The sequence below is a fragment of the Macrotis lagotis genome, chromosome X (assembly GCF_037893015.1).
Source record: "Macrotis lagotis isolate mMagLag1 chromosome X, bilby.v1.9.chrom.fasta, whole genome shotgun sequence".
Taxonomy (NCBI): domain Eukaryota; kingdom Metazoa; phylum Chordata; class Mammalia; order Peramelemorphia; family Peramelidae; genus Macrotis; species Macrotis lagotis.
The window spans coordinates 618960649-618973124 of NC_133666.1; the positions used below are offsets into that span (position 1 = coordinate 618960649).

Genomic DNA, 12476 nt, shown 5'->3' on the forward strand with positions numbered 1-12476 from the left:
ATTATTGCACTGATGGAATGAGCCATTAAGGCTGATCATCATCCCCATATTGTTGTTAGGGTGTACAATGTTCTTCTGGTTCTACTCATCTCACTCATTATCAATTCATGCAAGTTTTTCCAAGCTTCTCTGAAATCCCATATCTCCTGATTTCCAATAGAACAATAGTGTTCCACAAGTTGTTTAGCCATTACCCAGTTGATGGATATCCCCTTGATTTTCAGTTCTTTGCCACTACAAACAGATTTGCTATGAATATTTTTGTACAAGTGATGTTTTTGCCCTTTATCATGATCTCTTCAGGTTATAGACCCAGTAGTGGTGTTGCTGGATCAAAGAATATGCACATTTTTTGAATATGCACATTTTTATTGCCCTTTAGGCATAATTCCAAATTGCTCTCCCAACAATGCTTTAGTATTCCCAGATTTCCCACATCCATTCCAAAATTGATCATTGTCCTTTCTGGTCATATTGGCCAACCTGAGAGGTATGAGGTGGTATCACAGAGATGTTTAATTTGCATTTCTCTAATCAGTAATGATTTAGAGCAATTTTTCATATGACTATAGATAACTTTGATTTCCTCATCTGCAAATTGCCTTTGCATATCCTTTGACCATTTGTCATTTGGGGAATGGCTTCTTTTTTTTTTTTTTATAAATTTGACTCAGTTCTCTATATATTTTAGAAATGAGCCCTCTGTCAGAAATACTAGCTGTAAAAATTGTTTCCCAATTTACTATATTTCTTTTTATCTTTGTTAGAGTGGTTTTGTCTGTGCAAAAGCTTTTTAATTTACTGTAATCAAAATTATCCAGTTTGTTTTTGATGATGTTCTCTATCTCTTTCTTTGTCATAAACTGTTCCCCTTTCCATAGATCTGACAGGTAAACTATTTCTTGATCTGAGAAGTATATTAGGTCAGATAGAAGGAGTATATTTTGACAAAGGGCACATAGGAACAAAACAGTGTTAATAAAATATAAAAAGAAAGACTATACTAGAAGAAGATTAGGCATTAGTGAATAAATAATGCCAAGTAAAGAGGCTCAAAGATCCATTATAAACAAGGGAAAGAAGGGAAGGTGTAAACACTAATTAAATCCTGCTCAATAAATTTGACCCAGAGAGGGAATAATGCACATTTCCAACTGGGGGGAGGGAAGGGAAAGAAAAATGAAGAAGGGACTGATAAAAGGAAAGGTGAAGGTATAAGTGAAAGTAAACTTAAATTTAAAATTTAAAAGAAAAGTTAAAAGGAAAAGGGAGTAAAACTTTGGAGAAGAAGAATAAGAGGAAAGGAAAAAGTACAAATGGGAAAAGATAACATGGAGAGAAATAAAAATTTAGTAAAACTCTAAATGTGAATGGGATGAATTATCCCATAAAACAGAAGCAGATAGTAGAATGGATTAAAAGCCATAATCCTACAATATGTTGTTTAGAAGAAAGACATTTAAAACAGAGAGATACACACAGGTTAGACGTATGGAGTACTATTGTTCTATAAAAAAATTCAAGAATTGTCAAACTCTAGAGAAGCATGGAAGGAATTACAGGAACTGATGCTGAGCAATGGGAGCAGAACCAAGAGAACATTGTACATATTAACAACAATATTGTGAGCTGATCAGCTTTGATGGATGCAGCTCTCTCAGCAGTTCAGAGAGCTAGGACAACCCTCGGAAAACTGTAATGGACAATGCTATCCATGTCCAGATGAAGAAAAAAACTCCAAACAAAACAAAAAACCTACAAAATTTGAATGCATACTACATTCATTTTTTTAAAAAAAATTCTCCTATACTTTTCCTTTCTGTCCCATGGTTTTTTTCCTCCTTAGTCCTAAATCCTCATATAGAAAATGACTCTTGGGTAAACATGCTAAACCCAATACATAGACAATGTTCATTAGATTGTACTATTGAGGGGAGGGGGGTGGGAAGGGTAGGAAATTATATCACTTATAAATATGTATGTGAATGAATGTTGACAACCTTTCATAACATGTAATTGGAAAAATAAAATAAAATATTAATTAAAAAAAAAGAATGAAAGAAAGGGAATTTTTCTGCCAAAAGGTCCTCAGTGATATCCCAGGACAAAAAATGAAAGAAATAATAGCTGACATTTATACAGGGATCTAAGGTCTGCAGAAGCTTCATAAAATGATTATATCCAAACCTCAAAACATCTCTGTGAAGTAGATCCTGTTACAATCTTCATTTCCTAAGTGAGGAAACTGAGGATCAGGGAACAGAAATGACTTGCCTGGGGGGTATCACATAACACCTTGGTGTCAGAGCTGAGATTACAAACCCAGTTTTCCTAATCTAGGATCCTTTTCATTACACCATGCAGAATATACTTTTTAATTTTTTTGTTATGATAATTCCCTTACTAAATAATCAGGGAATGACTGAAAAACTGTGGTATATGAGGATATAAATATAAAGGAATATCGTTGTGCTGAAAAAAAAGGAAGAAAAAGTCAATTTTAAAGAGAGATGGGAAGACTCTTATGAACTGAAATAAAATGAAGTCAGCAAAATCAGAACAATTTATATTATATATTATAAAATAAATATATTGTATATAAATAATATATATTATAAAAAGTAACATTTTTGAATGACTGAAGAACTCCATCAGCTAAATGCTTTACCATGATTCCAGAAGACTACTAAAGAAGAATATTACCTATCTCCTTATATTAAGAATAAGACATCCAAAGATGACTACAGTAGGCATTTCTTTTGTTTGTCTAGTCATTTATGAAACAGGGTTCTCAATTTCTTTCTTTTTTTCTGCAGTCCTTTCTTTCCTTCTTAGTTTCTTTCTTTCTCTTTCTTTAATTCTCACTCTCCTTCTCTTCTTCCTTCTTTTCCTTTCCTAGTTTTGTTTCTTCCTTCTTTCTATTCTTACTCTTTTATGAGGATATGAAAGGAGAAAGAAATGAATGCTTAATAATGGAATAAATAAATTCTAAAGAGAAACTAATGGGTAAAGTTGAAATGTGATTTAGTAAAATTAACAATTTGGAACAGATAATCTCTGAGGTCACTTTGAAATTCTGTGATTCAAGGCCCTTTTATAAGGGGTAAATTGCACAAGGGTACTGAATATATGGGACTATGAGGATAATATCTTCAAGAAACAAAATCCTAACAACTCTGACAATGTTCTCTTGTTTTGTTACAAACAAATTGTGGATATCATAGAAGCAGAACTGGAAACTTCAGAAGACAGAAATCCTATAAGGCTAAGGCACACTATCTCCCAGGGGGCTTCTTTGAATTTAGGATATTTCTTGTTCACCAATACATACTTTAGTGGAATCATTTCATTTAGTAAAGAAAATTCTAAAATTTGGAGTTTTTATGAGCTATTCTGAAAACCATGGTTCATATTGATATGGTAGAAGTTTGGGGAGAATAAAATGGGAAAAGTTTCTTTTCCATGTTTCCCTTTCCTTCTTCAATTTGCACATTTACTATATTTTAGAAGAGTTGAGTTTTTTAGTTTTGCTTAAAATTTATATTTTTCATAAATATTGAGTTTTATATTCCTGAAAACATTTTATATATATGAAAAAAATCTTGTTTTATTATTTGTTTGTAGTCTGAACATTTTAATTTTTGTTCCATCATATCTGATTCTGTGACTCCATTTGGGGTTTCCTTGGCAATGATACTGGAGTACTTTGCCATTTTCTTCTCCAGTTCATTTTATAGATGAGGCATAAAGGGACTCACCAAGGCAAAAAGACTGTGCTTACCCTTTGATCCAACAATGCCACGACTATGTCTATATTCTAAAGAGATCATAAAAGGGGGCAAAGACACACACACACATACAAAAATATTTATAGCAGCTCTTTATATAGTGACAAATAATGGGAAATTGAGGGGGTGTCCATCAATTGGAGAATGACTGAACAAGCTGTGGTAAATGAATGTGATGGAGTACTATTTTGTAAGAAATCAGGATCGACTGGAGATTAGAAAAGTATAGAAATAACTGTATGAACTGATGCTGAGTGAAGTGAGCAGAACTTGAACATTATACACATTAATTGCAACACTGCCAGATGATCCACTATGATAGACTTAGCTCCTCTCAGCATTTCACTGATCAAAGATAATCCTGGAAACATGATATGGAAAATGACAGTCACAGATAAAAAACTATGGAGTTTGAAAACAGGCCAAAGCATACTATGTTCACTTTTTAAAGTTTCTTTTATTTTTTTCCTTTCTTTCTCATGATTTTCCCCCTTAGTTCTAATTCTTCTTTCATAAATTTTTTAATAATGAAATATAGTTAACACAATTGCACGTGTAAATCTATATCAGATTGTTTGCTGCCATGGGATGGGGAAGAGAAGGGAGGGTAAGATAAAAATGTGGAACTTAAAAACTTGCAAGACGATGAATGCAGTAAACTCTCTTTGCAGGTAATTGGAAGAAATAAATAAAACTTTGAAAAATAAAATAAAATTTTAAAAAGAGAGATTTGCCCAGGCACATACTACTAGAACGTGTCTGAGACCAGATTTGAATTCCTTTCTGACTCTAGGTTAAGCACTCTATCCACTAAACAACCTAGCTGCCCTGGGCATTTTAACAACCAAATGTAAATATTAGGAATATAAATGCTTATTAGTATTCAAAAAACCCTACTTGGTGAATACATTCCAGGGACTTTCTGTTGTCACAAGTTGCTCTACTCAGGACTCAGGTCTTTTCTCCCACATAATTACAAGCCTTGGTTTATTTGATTCAATGGATCTTGACTTGGTTCAATGACCAGCTGTCTAAAACAGTCTAGCAGTCACCAGCTATTAATGCACCTGCTCCCTGGTTCCTGTACTTCAGCATTCTTCTAAACTATAATCCCTAGACCATGCTACCTCCTCCAACGACTGTACTTTTTAGGAAGTCCTTTAACTCACAGGATCATAAGACCTGGAGCTGGAAGTGTCCTCATTCATCTAGTCCAGTCCCCTCATTTTACAGATGAGGAAACTGAGACAAAGAAAGGTGTGCTGAGTTGCCCAAATTGGTACAAGTGGTTAAAAAGTCCAGTATCACCTGAAGGCAGGTGCTCTAGCTCAAAATCCAATGCTATTTCTTCTCTACTCTTCCCTTCTATCCTTGCTTGCCATCTCAGACCCCAGGCCCACCTCAGCCCACATGATTCTCTGTTGCTTTGATATTCAGACTCTTACCATATCTTCTAAGTCCAGTAGATCCCGCTCACTCTGGAGGAGCTCCAGGAGAGCCTGAAGCAAAAGCTGCTTTAACTCTCTGCCCATTGTGGTCAGTACTTTTTGTTCACTCTCCATCTCAGCCTTCAGTTTCTCAAAGTCTGTGACTGGTATGTGTATCGTTTTCCAGGCAGCTAGACAAAACAAGACACCTAGGGTCAGGATCTCAGCCCAGTTCTCAGAACCTTCATCCCTGGTCCTTCCTGGGAAACCTTTATCCTCACAGGCTGCTGGGCTGGGTCCCTGCTGTATCCCTCTTCACTAGGGGGACATCTGTATTTTCTGCCCAGTTCATGTAGGGCTCAGGAACCTCCCTCCATTACAGTAAGGGAGGGGAATGAGTCAGATGCCTGATTCCCAAACTCAGCCACAGAAAGTTGTGTTCTGATCCTTCCTTGGTATAAAAAAAGGGAGTCATGACTGAAGAGTCTCCAGCACAACCCAAAGAAATGACATGTTGAGAGTCTTTACCTATGAATTGAATAAGGTATTCAGTACATCCGTAGACACATTTCATTGATTAATCAAAAAAGAAACTAGCTTTTATATGGCAATTTATAAATGTTAACAAATATTATCTCATTGGGGTCTCACAACAAACCTGGGAGGCAGGTACTATTATTACCTCTATTTTACAGATGGGGAAACAGACCAGATTGAACTCAAGTGTTCTGACTAATTTCAGAGCTCTGGTCCTGTGCTATCTAATGGTCTGATGGGAATATTCATACCAATGTGGAATCTCACATCTGATTTATACTTCCATACCCCATGGTACTATTATCCATCCTCCCAAATATCTCCCACAGATCCAACCTTCTTAGGATGCATTACCCAAACTACCCATCTATGGCTACTCTCAGGATACAAAGGATTCTGGTCCTTTTCCGATTCAACATTTCCTGGATAAAGTATTCTTACCCACAGCTCTTACCTGGGCTCGCATCCCCTGGAAAACGGACTCCAGTGCCTTCATTTGTCCTGCTACCCCTTTCTCCTCTAGATGTTTTCACTTTTTGGCTGAGGAATGGACCTAACCTCTCTCCATGTTCTCTTTGATTCCTTTTCTTATGGCACAGTAGAGAAGGCACTGGGACTGGAGTCTGGAAACCTGAGTACAAATACACCCTCAGATATCTACTAGCTGTATGACCCCAGGATAGTCACTTATCCTCTGGTTATCAAATGGGGATAAAAATAGTACCAACTTCCAGGGATATTATGAGGATCAAATGAAATAATCATTGTAAAGACTTTCCTTAGCGCAATATCTGGGCCAGAGTAAACTCTAAAGAGCATTAGCTACTATCATAGAGTCTTCCAAAGCTCTTTCAGGTAAGTCTCTGGAGCACAAACTTGGGCCCTGGGCCATAGGTAGGAGGCTGAACTATACCCAGGTAGAGACAGCTGCCCAGTCCATCCTGTACAGACTTGACCCATTTCAGGCCTTTAGATTTATTAGTTCTTGGTTTATAAACACCTGAACATAAAGGAAGATTCACTGCCTCGGCCCCAAGAAAATCCCTTGAGCAAGGTGGACTTTTGTTTTGTCTTCCCTCTCCAAGGAGGAGAAGGAAAAGAAGACTAACATTTGAAAACTGTTTCCTATGTGCTGGAGATGACATTAAGTATTTTACAAATATTATTTCATTTGACATATAGGACTCATAGGGTGAGAGAAACACTGCCCTTCCCAGACCCTGGAGCACCACAGAGGCAAATTTCCTTGAACCCCTGTTCCCCATGGCAGGGTCATCTCAGCCTGGTGCTCTGCCTCTACTCCTTCCAAAACCACAGTCCCTGGGGATGGACCTGGACACACCTCACTGGTGGTACTCTGAAAGAACAAGGAGCAATGAGTTCTTGATCCTTTCATTACCTCTCAGACCCTTCCTAGCCTGGGCACCCTAGCCTGTTGGGTCCTGCCTCTGAATATTTCAGGCTGTTTTTATCTTTGTGTTTCAGCTGGGAGAGGTGGAGGAGGTGGGGAACATGGTGTGGGAAGAAAGTCACAAACCTCTTATTGTCATTTCATGATCTGTTAATAAAAAGAGAAGATATTTGTTTCAGTCTCCATCTACCCCCAGGGGTAGTTAGGAATCATAGCACTGAACAAAACTGCCCAAATTCACATGAATATAATCAAATCCATCCCTCATGGCTTTCTGGCTTGGGTTGTCTTTCCCATCCTTATCCAGTCTAGCAGGTTGGACCTAGGGCAGACCTAGCAATAACAGCTAACTCCTAATTAGTGGAGCTCAAGATTTGCAAAGCACTTGTCTTAGATTATCTAACTTGATTCTCAAAGGGGGCCTGAGAGATCTGGGCTACAGGTGCTAGAATCCCCATTTTACAGATGAGGAGCCTGGGTCCCTCAGTAATGTCCTCACAGCACACAGCTACTGTCACTATGGTAGGTAGGATTTGAACATGTCTTTGTTGACCATGAATCATAAGTTGAGCTTCATCTGTAACAGGAGGAGGCTGACACCTGCCCATCTCATCCCTTAACAAGAAGGAATCAAATGCATTAAAAGATTTTCTATTAAATAAATATAAAGAAGTAAAAACATGTAAGCTTTTGTTAACATCTTTTTAGGCAGATGGAGGAAAGGTACCAGAGAAGAAGCTAACAAACAAGTAGAACTTGGTCTTCCTCTAAGATCTTCATATTTCTATCACCATCAGTGGGGCAGAGTGAGTTAAATGCTGGGCAGGTAGACAGGGAGCCCACCTATGATACGCTTCATTAAAAACACCTGAGCTCCCTATTTCACAGGATCGTTGGGAAGTTCAGTTAGATAATGTACACACAGGATTTTGCAAACCTTAAAGTAATTTGTGTGTGTGTGTGTGTGTATACATCTTTTTTGTTGAGTTGTGTTCTCACTTGTGTGATGTTTTCAGTTGTGGCTAGTTCTTCATGAATCCATTTGTGGATTTCTTGATGGAGATACTAGAGTGGTTTACCTTTTCCTTCTCCTGTTCATTTGAAAAATAAGGAAACCGAGGCAAAAAAGGTTAAGTGACTTGCTCAGAGTCACAGAACTAGAAAGTGTCTGAGGTTACATGTTGTTGTCTGTATGTATACATACATACATGTATGTGTATAAACAAACATCTACACCCACACAGACATAGGGTGTCTTAAAAGCTATTAAATTTTTAAACTGCATTTAGACTTTTGTGAACTAGTCTCTTAACCCTGATTACCTCAGTTTCCTCTTCGGTAAAAAGGAGTTGGAGAAGGAAATGGCAAACTATTAGTATCTTTCCCAAGAAAACCCCAAATGGGGTCACAAAGAAAGAATGCAACTGAATGAGTGAATGACAACAAAAAAAGACTTTTAGGATACTCTCTATCTATTTTAGTTCCAGTGATTTCATTGGTATAGAGAATAGCCAATGAAGGAACTCCCTCTACCAGTGCAGAGGTACGACTCCTCAACTCATAGTCACTATGAAATTAAGTGTTTTGTCCAGGGTAATTGGAACCAAAGATGACAGAGGCTAGACATAAACCCAGTCCTTCTGAATTTAGAGGCCAGCACTTTAGCCACTATGTTGGCCCTTACTTCTTATTGTGTCCTCTGTTCTATCTTCTCTATGCTACATAGAGGGAAGAACCCTAGGTTGAATGAAAACTGAAGGGGGTAGGTCTTCAGTCTAGGAAATGAAGGATTTCCTTGAGGAGCTGCCTAGACAGCTTCCCATCCATGGGAACATGAATGATTGTAAAGGACCCATTGCCTTAGAAAGACAACCAAACAAACCTGTCACTCACCTTCAGGTAGGAAGGTTTTCTGGTTCTTATCTGGAATTTGAAGAACAGCTAAATAAAGAATAAAAGTAATTAAAAATTTATGGAAAAGAAGGTGCAAGTTTCCATTATTGAATGGATTATAAATCATTGTGTATAATAAACACATGTGTGTTGATGTATATGGCTACTAGGTGCAACATGGATAGAGGGCTGTTCCTAGTTGAGAAGGCCTGAGTTTATATCTAGCCTCTGACACTTAACTAGCTCTGTGAGCCTGAACAAGTCACTTTAGTGCTGTTTGTCTGTTTCCTCATATGTCACATGAGCAAGAGAAGAATTCCATAAAAGCTACAAAATCAGCCATACCCTTTTGACTTAGTGATTTCACTGCCAGAATCATTAGTGTAGGAAGAGAAATTTGGAGATCAACTAATTCAATCCTTTCATTTTACTGATAAGAAAGGTCAAGATCTTTATCTTAAAGCTGACCCATAATTTCTTTGGGGTGGGCTCTCCCTCTATAATCACAGACCACAATCAAGGTGGCCAACCTGCGGAAGCTTCCAGATTTAGACTGATTTTTAAGGGACAGACATACTTGGGGCCCCTACTCAAAACTTCTGTAGGTCAGAATGATTGGTCAAAGCCTTTACTGAGAACCCAGGACACAAAATCTGAGAGATGGAAGGGAACTCAATGGCTCTCCAGCCCAATGCATAGCTGAAGGATTAGAACACACTAAACACATTAGAATACTCTGTTAATTATTTCCATTTCTCCTTCATATAGATTGATTTGTATTTATTTGTTTGTCCATTTTATCCCCTTTAAAGTTTAAGCTCCTTGGGGGCAGGGACTGTCTTTTGCCTCTTTTTTATGTCCTCAAGACCTAGCACAATACCTGGGACATAATAGGTGTTTAATAAATGTCTGTTGATTGATGTTTCTATATTCCACAAATAAATAATCATTTGGATTTCACAGTTTTAATTAGAATTTTCTTTCTCATATATTGTCTCCTGCAGTTATATTGAGAAATGGGATTCTGGATAGGATAATGGTAGACCAGGTGTTTGATTGTACTGGTTTGACTATCAATAAGTTGACCAATAAACATTTGTCAAGTGCCTACTATGTGCCAGATCCTGTGCTAAATGCTAAAGTAAGCTGGAAGGGCTGAGTAGAGGCCTATGTCTACTATCTAAGGGTGAGGCTAGCTCTGGACAGAGAGACTCATCCTTTGTCTAGCCATGGGGAGGGGGGAGGGGGCGAATTTTTGCCCTGGACATGTCTTAGAGACCATGGACTAGGATGTGACCAGCATTAATGGATCAAGCAAATGGGAGACCCTTGAATAATAATTGTAATTTCTATTTTCTGTAATTGATATAAAGTTTGTGGTGATCCAAATAAAGGATGGCTAAAAGGGGAAGATAGAAAAGGAAAAGGGATATCTATTTTCTGATACCCCCAAAAGCACTCCTGCCCCTTCTCCTGGGTAGTTGGAAAACTCAGTGAAGACTCACCTCCTTTTCTCATCGCTTTGCTCTAACCAACAAGTCAGCCCTCCCACCTTAGACTCTATGTGAGGGGTAAAGAAAGATGGAGGTAATCTCTACACAAGTTGTCTGCCTGGCCAGTGGGGCAACTGCATTCCCCAAACACCAGGAGATGTACTCTAGTCATATCCCCTCCTCTTCCCCACCTTCTTCAGCCCTTTGTTGGGGGAGACTCAGATTGAAGTGAATTTTCCCCACCCTCTCCATTCTCCCCACTGCAGTTGTTCTGATCTAACTTACTCCAGTGGTCCCGGATAATTAACTGAGCAACCTTGAAAGCAAGTATACCGCTTGGAGGGAAAATCATTTTCTTTGTTTTGTTTTTGTGACCCCTACTTTCAACCTGGGGAGAGAAGGAAAGAGGGAAAGAGTTGCAGATCCAGAACTGGAAGGGGCCTCAGAAGTCAGATCATCAAGTCCTCTCATTCTCAAGAAATCCCATCTCAAAGAGATAAAGGGACTTGCCCAAGGTCACACAGCTGGAATCTGGATTCAGGTGCTTTGACCCAAAAACCTGTGCCCAGAGATTGTGGGGCATGCAGCAAGGTTCTGGAGATTAAGGAGTGGGGAGGGAGGAGCCAAATTTGGATGGAGTCTGGAGAGGAATCAGCCTCAAAGTCTATGCAATGAGGAGAGGGTGAATGAGAAGAAGAGGGTCAACACAAAGACTTTGAGCTAGGGTGACTTAGGACAATAAGCTCTCAGCCCCTGTCACCTAAGTCCTCTAATAACTGTGTGTGTATGTGTGTGTGTGTGTGTGTGTGTGTGTGTGTGTGTGTGTGTGAGAGAGAGAGAGAGAGAGAGAGAGAGAGAGAGAGAGAGTAACTGGAGTACTTGGACTTTTGCCCTCCCCACCCCATTTATCCAAAGTATGAGATTTAACCTTGAAAAAGGCAAAAGAGAAGTTGATCTTCCCAAAGCCTTCCATATTTCTGGAGTTATTCAGAATGATCTCTTTCTGGGTCTTCACAGCATCTTTTACAACATACAGGTTCTTTTCCTGTTTTTGAAGCTGATGGATGATAGAGGGTTCAGGTTTCTTCAATTTCCTGTAGGAGAAAGGGAGGGAATGCATCAGGCAAGGGGTTTGGGATTCCCTCTCCCATGTCTCTCAGTTATGCCCTTGCTCAAGGCCATCTCTCAGGTATATTATATTTGAATTTCACCTTGCTAGTGCCTTGGAGGAATTAATATGATTTTAAGGGGTGGTTTGAACTTGTATTTCAGTTTGTGTCAATGTTTGGAAGACCTTGAGCTGTGAATGGAGCCAAAAAAAAACCTGTGTCCTAGGAAATCAAACACATTTTAGGAGGAATATGATTGAGGGAGAGGTATGCAAAGAAGAGCTACCAAAAAGATGGTGAATCTGATTAAAAAAAAACCAAGTGCAATAGAAACAGCTGAAGGAAATGGACTTATTTAGCATGGAGAAGAGGGAGTTTATAGGAAACTTGATGATCCCTATCTTAAAATATATGAAAGATTGTCATCAAACAGAAGGAACAAAATTGAACCCTTCTAACCCAGAGGGAAGAAATAGGACCAGCTCAATTAGGAGTCACTAGGGAATATATTTCAACTCAGAGAAAAGAACTTCCTAACATTTAGAATCATTCAACAAAAGGATGCGGGACCCAGTGGAGTAGCTAGTTCCCTCTTGCTGGAGGCATTTATGCCCAGTTGACGGATGCTATAAAGAGGATTCCTGACCCTGAAGAGTACCTGATAAGATTCCCTTCTCAGATCACACATACACAATAACACAATAAAGCTGATTCTGCCCTGTGGCCTATATTACCTCCCACTGTTTCCTTTTTTGGGTCCTCTGCATTGACTAACTCCAATCTCATTTCTCTTGGCACTCTCCTACCTCCTGCCTTTG

General features: G+C 38.7%; 1 long non-coding RNA gene across 2 annotated transcripts in view; it reads right to left on the minus strand.

Annotated features, from left to right (window-relative positions):
• The window catches only part of LOC141500067 (uncharacterized), a 42620-nt gene that overhangs the window by 26641 nt on the left and 3503 nt on the right, over positions 1–12476 (minus strand). For both annotated transcript variants that reach the window (XR_012471829.1, XR_012471831.1), the window contains exons 2-4: positions 11478–11643; positions 9057–9104; positions 5234–7310 (exon numbers count right to left, since the gene is read on the minus strand). This is a non-coding gene — a long non-coding RNA (uncharacterized LOC141500067). The remainder of the gene's footprint in view (positions 1–5233; positions 7311–9056; positions 9105–11477; positions 11644–12476) is intronic.